General features: G+C 44.8%; 1 protein-coding gene across 7 annotated transcripts in view; it reads right to left on the bottom strand.

Moving 5' to 3' along the window:
* Positions 1 to 17,185, bottom strand: part of ADCK1 (aarF domain containing kinase 1) — a 97,791-nt gene that overhangs the window by 62,280 nt on the left and 18,326 nt on the right. The gene's annotated exons all lie outside the window — the stretch shown is intronic.

Genomic DNA, 17,185 nt, shown 5'->3' with positions numbered 1-17,185 from the left:
AAGGCATTTCCTAATCCTCAGTTTTGACTTCCATAGATCAAAACAGTCCTAGCACAGATCGAGATCCTTCAAAAATTCTAGCACAACAGTTGGTTGCCAGTACAACACTCAGGAAGCAAGAAACAGAGCTTTATAGGTTGCAAAGGATAAGGGACAGTTCAAGAAGAACAGTGAACTACTGGAGAAAGCCAAAAAGAAGGCCCCACAGGCGACTGGAGCATTTCACTTACAAGGACAGGCTGAGAGACTTGGTGCTCTTGAGCCTGGCAAAGGCTGAGGGGGGATCTTATCAATGCATATAAATACTTAAAAGGTAAAGGTCATAAAGATGGGGCTCTGCTCTTCTCAGTGGTAGCCAACAATAGAACAAAGGGCAATGGGCAGAAACTAGAATAAAGGTTTCACCTGAACTTAAGGAGAAACTTCTTCACTTGGAGGGTGACAGATCACTGGACCAGGCTGCCCAGGGAGGTTGTGAAGTCTTCTCTGTAGACTTACAAAACTCATCTGGATGTGCTCCTATGCAACCTGATCAAGGCAAACCTTCTTTAGCAGGAGGGTTGGACTAAATGATGTCCAAAGGTCACTCAAAGGCTGTCATTCTAAAATTCTTTGACAGAGATGATAGCTTAGACTAAAATGACAGTTTCTTACTTCTCAGTTTCACAAGCAAGGGAGTCACACATCCAGCAGGATGGACAGGGAACTCTGTACAAACGGAAGGACATACACAGTAAGCCTGCATCAGACAGCTGAAATCTGGTGTTGGTGTTGCAAACTTCTATCACTAGAGCTAAAGGCAGATGAAATTAAAGCAAAGACTTTTAATGGTTCACGCAAAACTTCCCTGGAGATCAAAAGGGACTTTTCCAAACCAGTGCCAGCCCATTTCACACTTAACAGGCATGCAAGCTCCCACTATTCAAGCCATCAAGACCCTGAAAATCCACACACAGACACCGATCTCCCACCTATGTTACACATACCCCCGTACTCTTCCCACTAATACTCGGATTGACAACAGGGCTCCTAATAATCCCTTCAGGTGACTAAGGGGTGGCCCAGTACAAACACATGAGCTGAGAAGTCATTTGGTTCAGAAAACATTTTTGCTGGGGTGAGGTCTATCTCTTCAGTTACTTTCCAAGCTGCCCTGGAGAGGAAGAAGCAGCATTGCTCAGCTGCAGCCCAAAGCACCAGCAGTCACCTTGCTGAACCCTGCCCTTGCTGGCTGGTGCATGCACAACCAGCACCAATTGCCTGCTCAGGTTCCATCTTCATTTTGCTCCGAGCTTGGCCATTTGTGCTCTGATTATCTCTCATTACTGACGACCTTGCTGTAATGAGTTTTAATCTGCCTCATATTAATTAGAAACATTTTCATTAGCCAGCTCAATTTTAGGTAAATAGCTAATAGAAGCAACTGAGCTGCAATTAGTTATCTATGGGGCAGTTCAAGAGAAAAATCAGAAGGGAGCAGCTGTTTCCCCTCTAGACACCTCTGTGATATAATGCACTGTTCTGTCTAAATCTCCTCAGCAGGGAGAACAAGGAGCACAGCGAGGGGATGGTCAGAGACAAGGAGAAAATAACAAGCTAAAACAACTGGGATGTCACACTTCTTGGGCTACAGCATTGCCTGCTTACTCTCTCTAGCTAACAGTTCCAGATCAAACTGCTGAATACAGGAATCTAGAAGTCAGGCTAAGTCCTTCACACCTACAGACATCACCTCCAGTGAACAAGATCCTCCTCTTGAAGCTGTTTTACCTTGTGACTGTACTTCACATTCGTCATGTTGTGCAGTCTCTTCTGGGGCACATACACTTACGTGAAAAGTACTTACACATAAGAATACTGCATGAGAAGAAAGGAGCAGACTATGCATCTAGAATACTTGCAAAGTTAACAGACTACCCAAGTGCCTTCAGTGCCTTGCCATGAGATAAGGTTGGTATACAAAGAGATCTGTCCTGTGCTTCATTACAAAACACCCAGGGAGGATAAGCAATTCACCAACGTGGCTGCAGAAGGCATGCTGACATTTATAGAGGCCGCAGTGAAATTAGGCACATGTCTTAATCCATTGATCACAGTGCCTGAAGCTCCTGTTACAGAAGCAGGTGAAATTACAATAAATTTGACACAGTATCTCTCAAAATCTTGCAAACAAAATTAATTCAGCTCAGTTGGGATTAGACCATGTGAAATGGCAATGAAAAAGCTGAGGTCTGTAAAGACACCATCTTATACAGCTTTGTGTTTAGCTACAGTAGGGGGCACTCCCAGCCATCAGCCATATTAAGCCTTGTTTCATTCGCCATTTCCAGTTGCTGTAAGGAACAAGATCAACTGAGATGTCACGTTCAGGAGTGTTCCATAAACAGGAGCTGTTGCCACATCTTACAGAAATCACAGACTATTGACTGAATGGCAGGAGACAATATGCAGCAAAGGTGCCCTGTAGGGAGAACAAAGCCACAGACAGCTATGTAAGGAGACCCTGAGAAAGCAGTAGCATGGGAAGTCAGGATGTGGCCCACGGGAACATGTGATAAAAAGCTCCAACAAGGCAACAGTAGAAATTATCTTTTACCAAAGCTTATATGGTTACAACTATGCATATGTAGGCTTCACATAAGGGAGAGGGATGTAGAGATCATGTCTCCACTTAAAAAAAAGTCTTGAGTCTCAAATGAAGTAGCAAACCAAACACGGAAGAGTACATCAGGAACCACTGCAAGACACATAAACCAGTATGGTATAAAAAAGAGAGAGTTTCATAGCTTGCCCTCAATAATAAAATGAGATGTTGTCAATAGGTTGACCTAGTAACATTTTCCAACTACTCAAGAGGTTGAATAGTGTGAATGTGAGGGAGAACATTCAGGGCACTACTCGGGTGAGTGAAGAGGTAGAAGATGAGATGAAATGAGTATCAAGGGAATCTGTTCACTGTTGAATATTCCTGGCCTTCAAAGAGAAGTGCAGGAACCTAGGAGCAGGGATGAGGACAGATGTTTGACAGCCTCTTCCCTTAGTCCCCTCACACCATCCTGTAATAAAATGCAGCTGGAAAAGCCATGGACTCCACAGGAATCACTGACAGACAAAGATAAACCTCACTTTCCAGTGTGTCTTTCAGTATATCAAGATGGATGGCCAAAGCACAGAAGGAAAGATGAAGAAAGCTCAGCTAAGTCTTATCTAATTCAGCAGCTGAGGGTCAAGACAGGGTAGCTTCACACAGTATGCTCTCCTAGTGTGGGTGTGCAGGAAAAGAGGCACAGAAGCAGCCGTTGCAGCTGGAAGGGAGAAATCGTCACATCCACTTTGTCAACGCCAAAGAATCTGGGCTGACATATTCCTCTTCCCAACAGTCGAATCCCACCCTACCAGCTGCACGTCACAGCTGACCTCCAGTCAGGACCCATCCCAGTCAACGTCAGGCGAATAAACTACACAACAGCAGCTTCTCTCCCTTGTACATATGCAATGTCTCTCCTGGTAGGTCATTTCAATGGCCGGGGAGCACAGCAAGCAGGCTCCCTCTCTTACAGCCACACAGACAGGCATCAGCATTCAGCTTGGTCACAGAACACAGAAAGAAGGGTTTCCATTGCAGGCTCTACAGAGATCTCAGTACAACCCCTTACCAAATAGAGAGGCAGATTCTTTCCCCCATCTTCAATCTGAGAATCTCTGACCTTTAAAGTACAGACCTCTTCCCACAGGAACAGGATGCCTGAAGAGGAGACAGTAACACATGAAATACCTAGAAGTGATTCAATTGGATTGACAAAGAAGTCAGGAAAGATAACCAAGGGATTATGTCACCAATTCCAAAAACCTGCAGTGACTATCACAGCACCACATCCAACGGATAAGAGAGTGGCTATGGTGCCAGTAAGCCATCATCAATGGCAAAGTGCCTATGCTGAAACAAACCAAAAAAAACCCCAAACAAAACAAATCCCTACCCCATAAAAAAGCAAACCATAAAAACAAAGTCACAAAAAAGCCCCTCCTGTTACTCAGAAGGGCTGTGTCTTTCCAAGTACCAGAGTTGCTGACTTCAGTGGAAAAAATGGTAATAAAAAACATACATAGAATCATAGACTCAACCAGGTTGGAAGAGACCCCCAAGATCATCCAGTCCAACCTACCACCAAGCCCTATGCAGTCAACTAGACCATGGCACTAAGTGCCTCATCCAGGCTTTTCTTGAACACCTCCAGGGATGGTGACTCCACCACCTCCCTGGGCAGCTCATTCCAATACCAATCGCTCTCTGCTAACAACTTCCTCCTAACATCCAGCCTAGACCTCCCCTCGCACAACTTGAGACTGCGTCTCTTTGTACTGTTGCTGGTTGTCTGGGAAAAGAGACCAACCCCACCTGGCTACAATGTCCTTTCAGGTAGTTGTAGACAGCAATGAGGTCACCCCTGAGCCTCCTCTCCAGGCTAAACAACCCCAGCTCCCTCAGCCTCTTCTCATAAGCCTTGTGCTCCAGGTCCCTCACCAGCTTTGTTGCCCTTCTCTGAACATGTTCCAGTATCTCAACATCTCTCTTCAATTGAGGAGCCCAGAACTGGACACAGTACTCAAGGTGTGACCTGACCAGTGCTGAGTACAGGGGAAGAATAACCTCCCTTGTCCTACTGGCCACACTGTTCCTGATACAGGCCAGGATGCCATTGGCTCTCCAGCTCACCTGGGCACACTGCTGGCTCATCTTCAGCTACTATCTACCAGCACCCCCAGGTCCCTCTCTGCCTGGCTGCTCTCCAGCTACTCTGTCCCCAGCCTGTAGCGCTGCTTGGGGTTCTTGTGGCAAGGCCCTGCACTTGGCCTTGTTAAATCTCATCCCATTGGCCTCTGCCCAGAGACTAACATATGGCAAGAAAAAAAAATGACACAAACACAGCAGCAGAACTAAAAAGCAAAAGGCAATCTCCATCAACAGGTCAGTCAAAGGCAGCCAATTTCAAACTTTGGGTAGAAGGAAAATAAATCAAAAGGTGTTCTAAAAAGGCAGTCAGAGCAAAACCTGACAGAAGAATAATATTGATGAAGATCCTCCAAAGAATCAGACCTTGCTGGCAAATTCAATCACTGTGGATGGTCTCAAGGAAACATTCTGCATGACAAAAAGGACCACAGAGATCCTACCAAAAAGGATGAAGTCACAATGAAACTATGAGTTGACATCAGCAGACAGAAGACAGAAAATGGGATAAACATGGTCTTGATTTGTCCTCTGGAAAAGAGTGGAACTTCATGGTTCCCTCATGAAGCAGATCACAGCATGGAATAGGACTGTGCAGTGATTACTACTAAAGATGTCCTTCTCCGAGTGCTGCATGTACATGGGGGTACTAACTAGAGAGGTCCTTTGCCAAGTCACCTCTTTGACAAGCTGAATGAAACAAAGGCAGCAAAGCTGAAAATGTGAAGAGCTCTCCTCCAGAAGCATCTTTAAATCCAGACAATGTCTATTTTGAGGCCCAAAACAGGCTCCTTCTTTAACTGTGCACATTAAGAAGTGTGTGCCAAACAGGATAAGGTCTCCTCCCTGTCTACTCTGCCCTAATGAGACTGGCCAGGGAGGTTGTAGAGGCCTCATTCCTGAAGGTGTTTGGGACCAGGCTGGATGGGGGTCTGGACAGCCTGATCTGGTGTGGGGTGTTCTTGCCCATTGTGGGGGTGTTGTAACTGGATGATCCTTGTGGTCCCTTCCAACCCTGACTGATTCTATGATTCTGTACCTGGAGTGCTGTGTCCAGCTCTGGGCTCCTCAGTTCAAGAACAGGAATATACTAAGAGAGTCCAACAGAGGGCTACAAGGATGACTGAAGGACCAAAACACCTGTCTTATGAGGAAAGGCTGAGAACTGAGGCTGTTTAGTCTGAAGAAGACTGAGAAGAAATTGTATTAATGTTAATAAATATATGAAGGATGGGTTCCAAGAAGGGGTCAGTCTCTTTTCAGTGATGTCCTGTGATAGGATGAGGGGAAAATGATAAACTGGAACACAGGAAGTTCCACCTCAACATGAGGAGAAACTTCTATACTGTAAGGGTGACAGAGCACTGGAACAGGCTGCTCAGAGAGGCTGTGGAGTCTCCTTCTCTGGAGAGTTTCAAGATTCATCTGGACATGTTCCTATGTAACCTGCCCTACTCAATGATCTCCAGAGGTCCCTTCCCACTCCTGCCATTCTATGATTCTGTTATCAGCACCTGGGATTTACTAACATCCCATCTCATAGCAGCAAATTAACAATGAGATACTTATCTAACTGCCTCTTTGAAAGCACTGAATTGCTGTTGTGGCTATACATAAATTAGGTGATCCTCTAAACATAGTCATGGGCAATGCAGATATTTCAAATTCTTCCTCCCCTGGGCTTTGACAGAATGTTTCTTTCTCAGGGAAGCAGGGTACCTCGATCACCTCCATTATAGAAAAGCAGTCCTCTACAGGTCACATTCACAACAGTTCTCAGAATGCATCCCACAGGATTAATTTGGGGCAGGCAGTCTACAACTTCCAGGGGAACACAGGCAGATAGATCATCAATGGTCACTCAGAATTCAACCAGCACATCAAATCTGACCTCCCTTAAGCAGGGAACCCTTACTGGAAATAAAGCAATCCAAATAATGTCTTGTTCTAAAACCCATCAAATCCACAAGCCCAGCATTTCTCACTTCCAAGCCTTCACAGTGCTGCTCAACCATGACCCAGACAGAAGATACTGGTCCAATACCAATCATGGAGACCCCCCTTCCATATGGCAATGCTCAGGCTCAAATTCATTTTGGCACACTGTATCAGGAAACCAAAAGCTCAATACAAGTAAGTTTGGAAACCCACTCCATACTTTAGTCCTAGTTTTGCAAATCCCCCACCTCAAATAAACTGTGTTGGCTTACAGAGAAGCACGTGTCTCTAGCAGTTAAACAGGAGCTGTTAAATTTTACTATGCAGTTGCCATAAGAAGAAAGAAATGTCCTCTGTTGGTCTGTTAATCTGTCATAACAAGATTCTTCATAATTAATTTGTCCCTAACAGTTGCTTTGTAATGGTAGCAAGAAAATATTTCAGGAATGGCAATTACCTCTGGTGTCAAAACGATGAGGAAAACAAATGTTCAACCATCAACAAAATGCAGTGTCTTTTCCACTCCCACCCAATGGTGGGTGACAGCACTGCACATCAGAACTACAGGGTGGTTAATTATCAGGCATGTTGCAGCTGAGAATTCATTTCCTCTCTTCAGATGAAATTTGTTGAGCAATGCAAGTGGAAAGAGAAGCACCTGCCACTGGGATGGAGGTTGCGTGGGGAGGTGCTCTTACCTACACATTGCTTCTTCCTTTATTTACTACACATCCAACACTTACAAGCAGTGCATGCTATTTAAAGAACTTGCTTTCATTTGCTACACATGTCCCATCATTTCCAAAACTGTGCAGAAGTTTGACTTCTTTGCTGTTGCTTTATTTAAATTTAGCATCCTTCAAAAAAAGGATTAGCCTTTTAAAGCTAATATGAAATATAATATGTTTCTAGGTTGTTTGCAAATTGAAGAGCTCCTTGGGATGTGAGCTGATTGGATTTCAGCACATTATAGAATCTGATATCTGTCTCTGAAGTGGCATTTCCAAGAATGAAGCTAAAATACACACAATGTGGAGCTCAACTCTCCAGGTGAGAGCCAAGGTCTGCCAGAGCTGAGAATCCTATGCCAGAAAGCCAAATCCCAGTGGCTCAAGTGCCATTGAAAGACACATGCAAAGCTGCAGCCTGGAAGAACTTTCCTGCCTGTGGTCTCAGTTTTCTCAGAAAACTAAGATTATGGCAAACCTTTGCCAACCTGTTAGCAGCACAGTGTGGCCAGGCAGATGAGAGCCAGGGCTGAAGTATCAGTGGGCAGAAGTGAAGGCAGAACTGAGGCAGGCTGCAGGAGAATCATGAGAGCACAAAGCTGATTCCATTCAGTGGCAGTGCAAGCGAAAGAGAGGTCAACTGTACAGGGTCAGTGTGAGAAGCTACATGAGTTCAGATGGGGATGCACCACAAGCGTCTGTGTGAAGCTGCTTCTGCCTGCATTTTGCTCCGTTCTCCACCACATTATTGAGCACTTACTGCCATGAAATCAAAACACAGGTTTAACAGTCTCCTTCCTGGTACAGACTCAGACTCTACCCCATGGCCTTTAGGGCCAACAGAAGTCAAGGGAAGTTGCAAAGGAGCTAATTCTGATGGTCAAGGCAGCAGGAGTTTGTGCAGTTCACAGGAATTCACATGCATCATCTTGTACACACTTCTTGTCTTCAGGGACACAGTTCACTATGTGCTCAGAGCAAGGAAAGCATGATTCCAGCTACCAGCTTTGCTATTTCTCACTGCCCATCACCCAGGAGCCATCACTGGAACAGTGAAGGGGAAAAGAATCTGGGATGGATGGAAAAGTTGACCATGAGCCAGCAATGTGTTCTTGTGGCCAAGAAAGCCAATGCCATTCTGGGGTATATTAGAAGGGATGTGGTTAGCAGGTCAAGAGAGAGGTTTTCCTCACCCTCTTCTCTGCTCTGGGGAGGCCACATCTGAAATAATGTGTCCACTTCTGGGCCCCTCAGTTCAGGAAGGACAGGGACTGCCTGACAGAGTCAAGCACAAAGCCACAAAAATGATGAAGGGAGTGGAACATCTTCCTTACAAGGAGAGACTGAGGGAACTGGGGCTCCTAGCTTGGAGAGGAGGAGACTGAGGGATGGCCACATGAATGTTTATAAATACATAAACTGGAATGCCAAGAGGATGAAGCCAGGCTCTTTTCAGTGATGCCAAATGACAGGACAAGGAGCAAGGGGTGGAAGCTGAGGACAGGAAGTTCCATGGAAACACGAGGAAGATTTCTTTCCCTGTGAGGGTGACAGAACACTGGAACAAGCTGCCTGGGGGGGTTGTGGAGTCTTCCTCTCTGGAGATATTGAAGACCTGCCTGGATGTGTTCCTGTGTGATCTGGAAGAGGTGATCCTGCTCTGGGGGTTGATCTTTCAAGGTCCCTTCCAGCCCCTAACATTCTGTGATTTCATTATAACAATGTTCTCCAGCCAAGGATCACCACTTCATATACTGGCAATGAATAAGACCCAATTCAGACTGCCACAATAAACTCTCAGCTTACTTGAAGAAACAGAAACAGGGAAGCTGTCCTGGAGAGGAAGTGGAGAGATAGTGCAGGTGATACCAGGGCACTGCAGAGATTAAACAGTTCCTGCTGAGCTCTGCAAATGCCCAGCTGTGCTGCCTCACTGTGAACGCAAAAGAAAATGAGCTTTAGGGAAGAAAATATCTTCCCCACTTCTCTTCACACAACAGTCCTACAATAAACAAATTGGAGTGCAAAGCCTGCTTCCCTTCAGCAATCTTGTAAAAAAACAGGTTGTGTTCAGTGCACTCTACACTAACAAACAGGCTCCACTGCTACAGAGTTCACAGGCAACCCCAAAGCCTACATTTTCAAACAGAGTCTACAGGGCAATATAGACAGTTTAACAGCTGGGTTGTTTTTTTAAAGCACTTCTGCTAGTGACCTTTTCAATCATTTACCTCTAAACACAGCAAAACTGGTGAGACAGTAAATAGATCCAGGCTTGGCAGGAGGCATTTCATAAAGCACTGTGCATGTGTGTAAATGTGCAGGCTCACATGCAGGCTCATTGTTCAAGTGGAGCTAGGAACAGAGGGGAAGCCGTATAAAGACAAGCCTTGTCGCTATGTTTCCCTGCTCCCTGTGGGTCCCTTCCAAGTCACATCAACTCAGTACAGTGACAAAAAGAAGTTGTTACTGGTGTCAGAACTGCCAAAATGATGCTGCTGCAGAGGAAGGAGATGCTCTGAATGGTGCATCATCAGCAGAATCTGCAGCCACTATGACAGGACTCTCAAGTCAAAACCAAAAGTAGCACAAACAAAAAAAACAACCCACAACAATAAAATGCAAATCACTTCTATGGGACCAACAGCTGCCTTAACTAGGCTAGCAATCAATGGGATTATCACCTTGGATTCACTTCTCCAAAGCCATCTCTGAACTTTTGACTTTATCTCTGAAGTGGCACCTGCAACAGAAGCACTCACACTTCAACATATAGGCATGTGTCCATAAGCAGACACGTGCCTGTCCAGATGTACACTTGCTCACATCAGCAAATTTCTAGACAGGGCACCTGAACACACCAGTAAATTAAGGGGTAGCTTCCAAACCTGGCACTGAACTTTACATTTTGTTTTGCTCTGAAGATAAATCAGCAGCTGCTCAAACTCAAGGCAAAAACAGCTTCCTTTTTAATTAGTCCCCAGGGTTTCTTCAACCTGGCAGAGATCTGTCTGGTCTTAGGCCATCAGATGGAGAAAGAGAGTAAAGTTCCTTACAGAGACACCTCTCCCTCAAGTATGCAACAGAGTGGCCCCCATAGGAGCTTGCCCAGAACCCACTAATGGACATTCAACATCGAGAAGAAGTCTAGAGAAGTGTTTGCAAGACTCCTCCCACCACCACAGTTCTCTCAACACATTTAGTCTTTCAAAGACTAAATGAAGACACTGGCTTGATGGGTGACATAATTGTGTGCTAACCTCCAGCACATCCTTTCACCAGATACACTTTCAGGAGAATGTGATAAAGTCACTGGTTTAGCAGAGCAAATCCACAGTATTCAGCCCTACTTTGAAATTCCAACCTGACCTGACACATGAAGTATCCTCTGTATGCTGTGCTCATCTTACCACTCCTAATTTAGGGTACTTCAAGCTGGTGTTCCACTGCAAGGTGACTACAGTAACTTCAGAAAGGAGAACAGATTCCAAGACACAGGTCTTGTTAAGGACTCAAAAGATGAACAGAATAATACCTGAGACACTCACTTTGTCATTCCAAGTACTTATGTGTCTCAATCCCTGAATGAATCTTTCAGGTATCAATTTATCCAACTCACAGAGAGAATTGTTTCAATTCTCAAGCCAACTGTTTTTCCTGTTCTTAAAATAAAGCACAGGCAGCTACCTGCCAGCAATGCCGATTTTAGAGGTGGCCTCCAACAACCAAGTCACATAAAAACCGGCCAGTAGCTCAAGGCTAGTCCCTCACTAAGAAAACATCCTTAATTATGTCTGGATTCAAAGTCAATGGGGCCAGAACGTACTTAGAGTGGCATCCTAATGCAATCCCTTGTTGTTTCCTTCTGCCTTTACACACGCCTTCACAATCTGAGAACACTGAGAATCACAATCTCACAACACTGAGAAATCCTGTGTTCATATCTATTTCTGCCACTTGCATCTAAGGGGAAAATCTAGGCATGTAAACAAATCTCAATCACTAGCTCTTCAGAGAAGATACCATCTCTTGCCATATCTCTTAACTTTGCATTGATGAGTTGTTTGTTTCACACTGGGACTCAAGGCATCATCCAAATGCTGAATAAGATTACATCTTCACTTCCCATTTGCTGTCTTTATAGTGCTCATTATGGTGTAGGCTCCTTGCAACCTACATCCTTCAAGGGCTTCCTCACTGTACCGGTTGAGATGTTCTTCAGATATTACTTCGGCTATTATGTACTTCTTCAGCAGCTACAAAGAAACAAAAGTAATGAGGTCTTCAGGGATCCAAATGAAAAGGGATAGCCCCACCTGGAGGGCAGAAGATTAAATGCTCCCAAGGCACAGAGCTGAACTCCTGATGAGGAGGTTCAGTAAGACATAGAACCATTCAAGCAAGTGCCTAACACCTCACACTCATGTTTCTAGAGTGAAGCACTTCAGGGTTGACGGTGCACAGCCAGGAAAAAATATGCAGTGAGGCCTCCTTCTCCTCACTTCATCCTCCTTCAACAATGTCCCAGCAAGATGGCCCATTTCTCTGAATAAATCACTGTATGGGACAGAAAAAACATCTTTTCCATAAGCACACATCTCCCCCAAAATGGACTTCCCTAATTGTACAAAATTAAAACCTAGAGATGCTGTGTCCATAATATCCAGATGACACCACTCTAGAAAGCACAAGGAGGAAAAGGAAGAGTTTTCTAATGATAAAGATTTATTTTACAGCTTGTTGTGTGTTTTCAGTGCAAAGCTTTCAAGCTTAATGTGTTGGCAGGAAGTTTACTAGACAGCACTGCTCAAATTCAGAGTCATCAAGCCACCAGCTGGCCCTTGCTAGTAGCGTTTTTAGACTGCATTAGATGCCTTTCAGATGAAGAGAAATCCTGGGGACCACATAATAGTGCAACCAGACATGATGAGCTTGGGGACAGTGCATGGGCTGTGAAGCTCTTCACCTTTCTATTACTCGTTCCCATTTAGACTGATGACAGAAAGTCACTGCCACCTATTGGCTCTTCTGTCTTATAGGGAAGTTCATTTGCTTCTCGCCCAGTTCACCACAGTTTAAAGCACAAGCAAAGAAAGGCACCAATGCAGGCACCAAGCGTGGTGTAGAGCAGTTCAGAGTCCCCACTCACAGCTGCCTTTTTGAAGGAATGTCATGGAGAGCTCAGGGATTTCTCTGCAGATAGTCTGTCTCCATCACAAAGAAACTATTTTAGGACATAGCTTCCTATTATTTAAGGCACATAGTGTTACTGACTCATGAAGGAAATCCAAAGACACAGGCTATTCCATTGGTCTGAATTATCCAGAGACTGTAGGTTATTTTTGGACAATACACACACCATACACCCACTCATTTTCTTTCCAGCATCCTTCAGTCAATCAGCTTCACTGGGAGATACAGCTTATTGTGAAAACATCCACCCTATCATGAGAAACAAACACTATGAATAGCCTCCAGGAAAAAGGAAATCCTAGTCTGTATAAAGATGGCACAAGGTAGCACCTTCCAAATATTTGCCCAGATACTGACAGCCCAAGAACCAGGAGTCTGAATTAAAGCATCCTCATTCTGCTCTACAAAAAAAGTTAATTAACCTTCCCAAATGGCTTTTCCCTGACAAAGCAATTCTGTAGCCAACAAAGTCAATTCAAGAATGGATTCCCACTGTCTCCCAAGACACCTTGACCACAGATCCTTTCTCTCCTTGCTATCTCCTCTCTACTAAAAAAATTAAACTAAAAACAAAAAATAAAACCCAAAACAAACAAAACAAAACCATACCCTCCATCTTCCACATTCACAGCAGCAACCTTTTATCTTACAGAGGATAAGAAAAAATGTCCTGCTCATGATTTTCAGCTATGGCTGCTTGTTCTGAAGTCTGCAAGATGACCAACCCCTTGCAATCCTTACTACAGTCATGGCAACTTGGAATCCCACTGATGCCAGCCCTTAAACTGCCTGTTGTGAGAATCTGACTGACTGACAGTGGGATCAACAGAAATTTATGCCAGCAATATAGGAAGTGTCAATAAAGACATCCAGGTGCTATGATGAAAGACATACTGGAAATGTCAAGGAGTAGGCTGACTTGAACTGAGGAGGCAAATGCTCAAGGAGGCAGAAGAATGTCGGAGACACTCTACAGAATGCACTGGTTTGTTGAGAAAGCAATAGGTAAGGAAATAGCACTGAGAAGGCTGCCATCCTTCCTCCTCTGAACCAATATGAGCAAGGGCACAAACAGGAAGAAATACCCAAGCTTACAAGTGCAAAGATGACCATGATAGCAAAGACAGACATGAAGAAAGTTCTTATGTCCCCTAATGCTCCTGACACTGGAACTGCAGATGCCCAATGTCTTGGGGCTACCACTGGCCTTGACATTCATACACTGGCATTATCATTAAATGTAGAAAAATGGCAGACACCCCAGGAAAAGATCCTTAACTTGGGAGAAAGATAAAGTTACCTACTTGGTCAAGCCACTAGTAGCAAAGCAGCTACTGGAACAGACATGATCATAGAATCAATCAGGTTGGAAGAGATCTCCAAGATCATCCAGTCCAAACTATCACCCAGCCCTAGCCAATCAAATAGACCATGGCACTAAGTGCCTCATCCAGGCTTTTCTTGAACACCTCCAGGGACAGTGACTCCACTATCTCCCTGGGCAGCTTATTCCAATGCCAATCACTCTCTCTGGGAAGAACTTCCTCCTAACATCCAGCCTATACCTCCCCAGCACAACTTGAGACTGTGTCCCCTTGTTCTATTGCTGGTTGCCTGGGAGAAGACACTAACCCCCACCTGGCTACAGCCTCCCCTCAAGTAGTTGTAGACAGCAATGAGGTCACCCCTGAGCCTCCTCCTCTCCAGGCTAAACAACCCCAGCTCCCTCAGCCTCTTCTCATAGGGTTTGTGTTCCAGGCCTCTCACCAGCTTTGTCACCCTTCTCTGGACACGACCTGACTACTTAAGCTTATTCTCTGTTAGGGCAGGAAAATGGAAAAGACTTTTTTGTTTTCTCTTGGTTGTTACTGAGGAAGGTTTGTGAGTGCCATCAGGAAGGTGGATTCTCATATCTTCTGACTGACAGGAAAAGCAGAGAGGCAAACCAATCCCAGGGGGGACAGTGAATTCCCAGATACTGTTTCCTGCCTCTTGGAAATCAGCAGAACATTCCCAACCTGCTGGCCATAAAAAGGTGCTGAGAAATGAGGAGCTGAAGGCGTTAGCATCAGAAGTGGTCAATGAAGGACAGAAAAATAGAGTAAGATAGAAAAAAATTCCTTGGAGCTAAGCAGGAACCTGGCTAAAAGCCCCAAGGGAACCCATTTACTTCTTAATCTGCTTTGCATTTAATTGATTCCTAATGACTACCTCCCTGTTTGGCCCCAACACGCCAGGGACTGGTGCTGTCATTGAGGCTTCCCATCCCTCATCTGAGGCCATGAGTAATTTAGAGTCTTCAGCTTAAGAGTTATCTGGGAACCTGTGGAGAGCAAGTTAAACAATATTTCCACTGGAGTAGCACCTACCAGTATGTTGAGTACTAGGAGGAGAGGCATGGAAAAAGTGCATGCAACCAGCTACAATCCCATCCCAGACATACATGCAGCTGAAGCCCCTCACTGGAGAAGGAGGTACAGCAGCTGCATCCAAACCTGCTGGCACTATTTGCAGCCCCAGAGTCACCCAATCTCTGCTTCACAGAGTCTCTTTTAGCCACAGTACCAAAAGTAAGGCTAGAAATCAGTAACTAATTTATACACATGCTTAAAAGAAAATTCCAGACTCCCAGCATATGAAGAGGGTAAGCTGCCCTCTCCCAAAGGACAGAAATGAATAAGAGTACAAAAAATGGCTGAGAGCACCAGAGATCTATCCAGGACAGAGCAGTCTGAGCAGCATCTGGATAAACATCCTTCACATACACCACTTACTTGAGAAAGGCATTCACATTCTCTTGACCTCTTACAGTGACTAATCTTTATTATCACCTCCAATGGGCCAACTTTTTACAAATCATTCTAAACTGTTCCTAGACCAACAAAATCAGCTTCCACAGAGTGTTAAAAGAGCTGCAAGGTGGTATAGACTTGGTTGCCACCCACTTAAAAGTTGACTGAGATCAAGGGTTTGATATGTAATTGCTCAGACACAAAAAGTTCTCCCATGAAAACTGACAGCATGCTAGCACAAGCTCTACAGGGATATTATGTTACTGAGGAACCCACAAGTGCTGTCACTGTCAAGCTTAGAGGTAGCCCTCAGTAACATCTGCCAATAGCAAAACAGGCCTCAATAGGATAAGTTTTACTAACTCCTCCTATGCCCGCATCTTCTTCCTCCCATGTCCCAGATCACTCCCCCTTAGGTAGCCAAAGACTATCGCTGGCCATGCCATAGAATGGTCCTGTGTCATGCTGACACAGACTGGCTCTGCCATGTGCAGAGGCTGACTCAGCTAGTCCTGGCTGCCAAGCAGGAAGAACAGAGATTTGTGCAGTGCCAGCAAACAGGGCTCTTTCTTGCTTCTTGGGGCATGAACTGTCAAGCCATCAAAACCTGCGTGACAGAGGTTAATGAAAGCATGAAGAGATACGGCAAAAGGTCAGGACTTTGCAAAGGCTGCTGCAAACTGCTGCCAAATGACAAGCTGTCCACAGCACAGACAACTCCATAACTTGGGTGATGCTCAAGAAAGCTACAAGCAGCCTTTCTGCAAACCAGGTTTCAAAGGTATGTGGCAGAGACGTGGGCAGACGTAAAGCGAAGCACTAAACTCCAGCACATCTATCTTTCAGCTTATGCCAGAGCAGCAGTGCCATCCACCTGGGATATGGAGCTATAGAACAGCTTAGTAAGAAACCACTCTACAAACTATTCCAAATACTATAAGACTGTAGAGATGATGTGGATTTTCTGCCAGAATATCAAAACATCCTGGAGTCCAGTGCCAACAATTTCTGTCTGATTCACTGCTGATTACAGCTTTAGAGTCCTGAGCCACTCCAGTCTGAGAGTTCCTGGAGTGCACCACCCCATGCATTACAACCATGTCAGGGGCCTAAGTCCTACATGCACCAAGAGAAAAAAAGACCTTCAAACACACTATGCAGAATGGCATCATTGGGCACAAGCAGTATTTCATGCTCTAAAGAGGCCTCACACTGGAATAGCAGAGAGATCCTGGCTACATATACCACATTCACTTAACTAAAATTTAAATGTCACTGACAGCTCAAGATACTGTAGGGCTGTAGGCTGGAGTGAAAGGTGCAGCACAAGACTGAGAGGAGTAATAAGGGTGCTCATCATCTTTCTCACTAGAAATGCTTTTTCTATCTGTGTTAATTACTGGTATCAAGCACAATAACGCGTTTCGCAATGAGATGCACATTTCTTTGCCCAATTCTTATTTCTTCTATTTTCTTTTCAAGCCTAATCCATCCCTATTACTCCTCCTCCAACACACTTCTTTTACTTCAGATCCTTCAGCCTTTATGTTATGGTCATTACCAAGCAATAAGCAGGGTAAGAATCCACTGCCAGTCTCTTCTCAGCAAACTGACTTTTACACAACCAGTCTGGGCAGCAGAGGACTGGTGACAGAGCCCAAATGCATCTTACTCAATACACCAAGCATCTGAATCCCTAATGGACATAAGTGAGCACAGGTTGTATGTGGTTTCTCCACTGGGCAATGCAGGTCCTGCAAGAGTTTGATCTAACCTGCAATACAGTTTGCTGTTAACAATTT

Source organism: Pogoniulus pusillus, chromosome 1 (genome assembly GCF_015220805.1).
Source record: "Pogoniulus pusillus isolate bPogPus1 chromosome 1, bPogPus1.pri, whole genome shotgun sequence".
Classification (NCBI taxonomy): Eukaryota; Metazoa; Chordata; class Aves; order Piciformes; family Lybiidae; genus Pogoniulus; species Pogoniulus pusillus.
The sequence above is the reverse complement of the archived record's forward strand: the minus strand, read 5'-3'. Positions and strand labels throughout refer to the sequence as shown.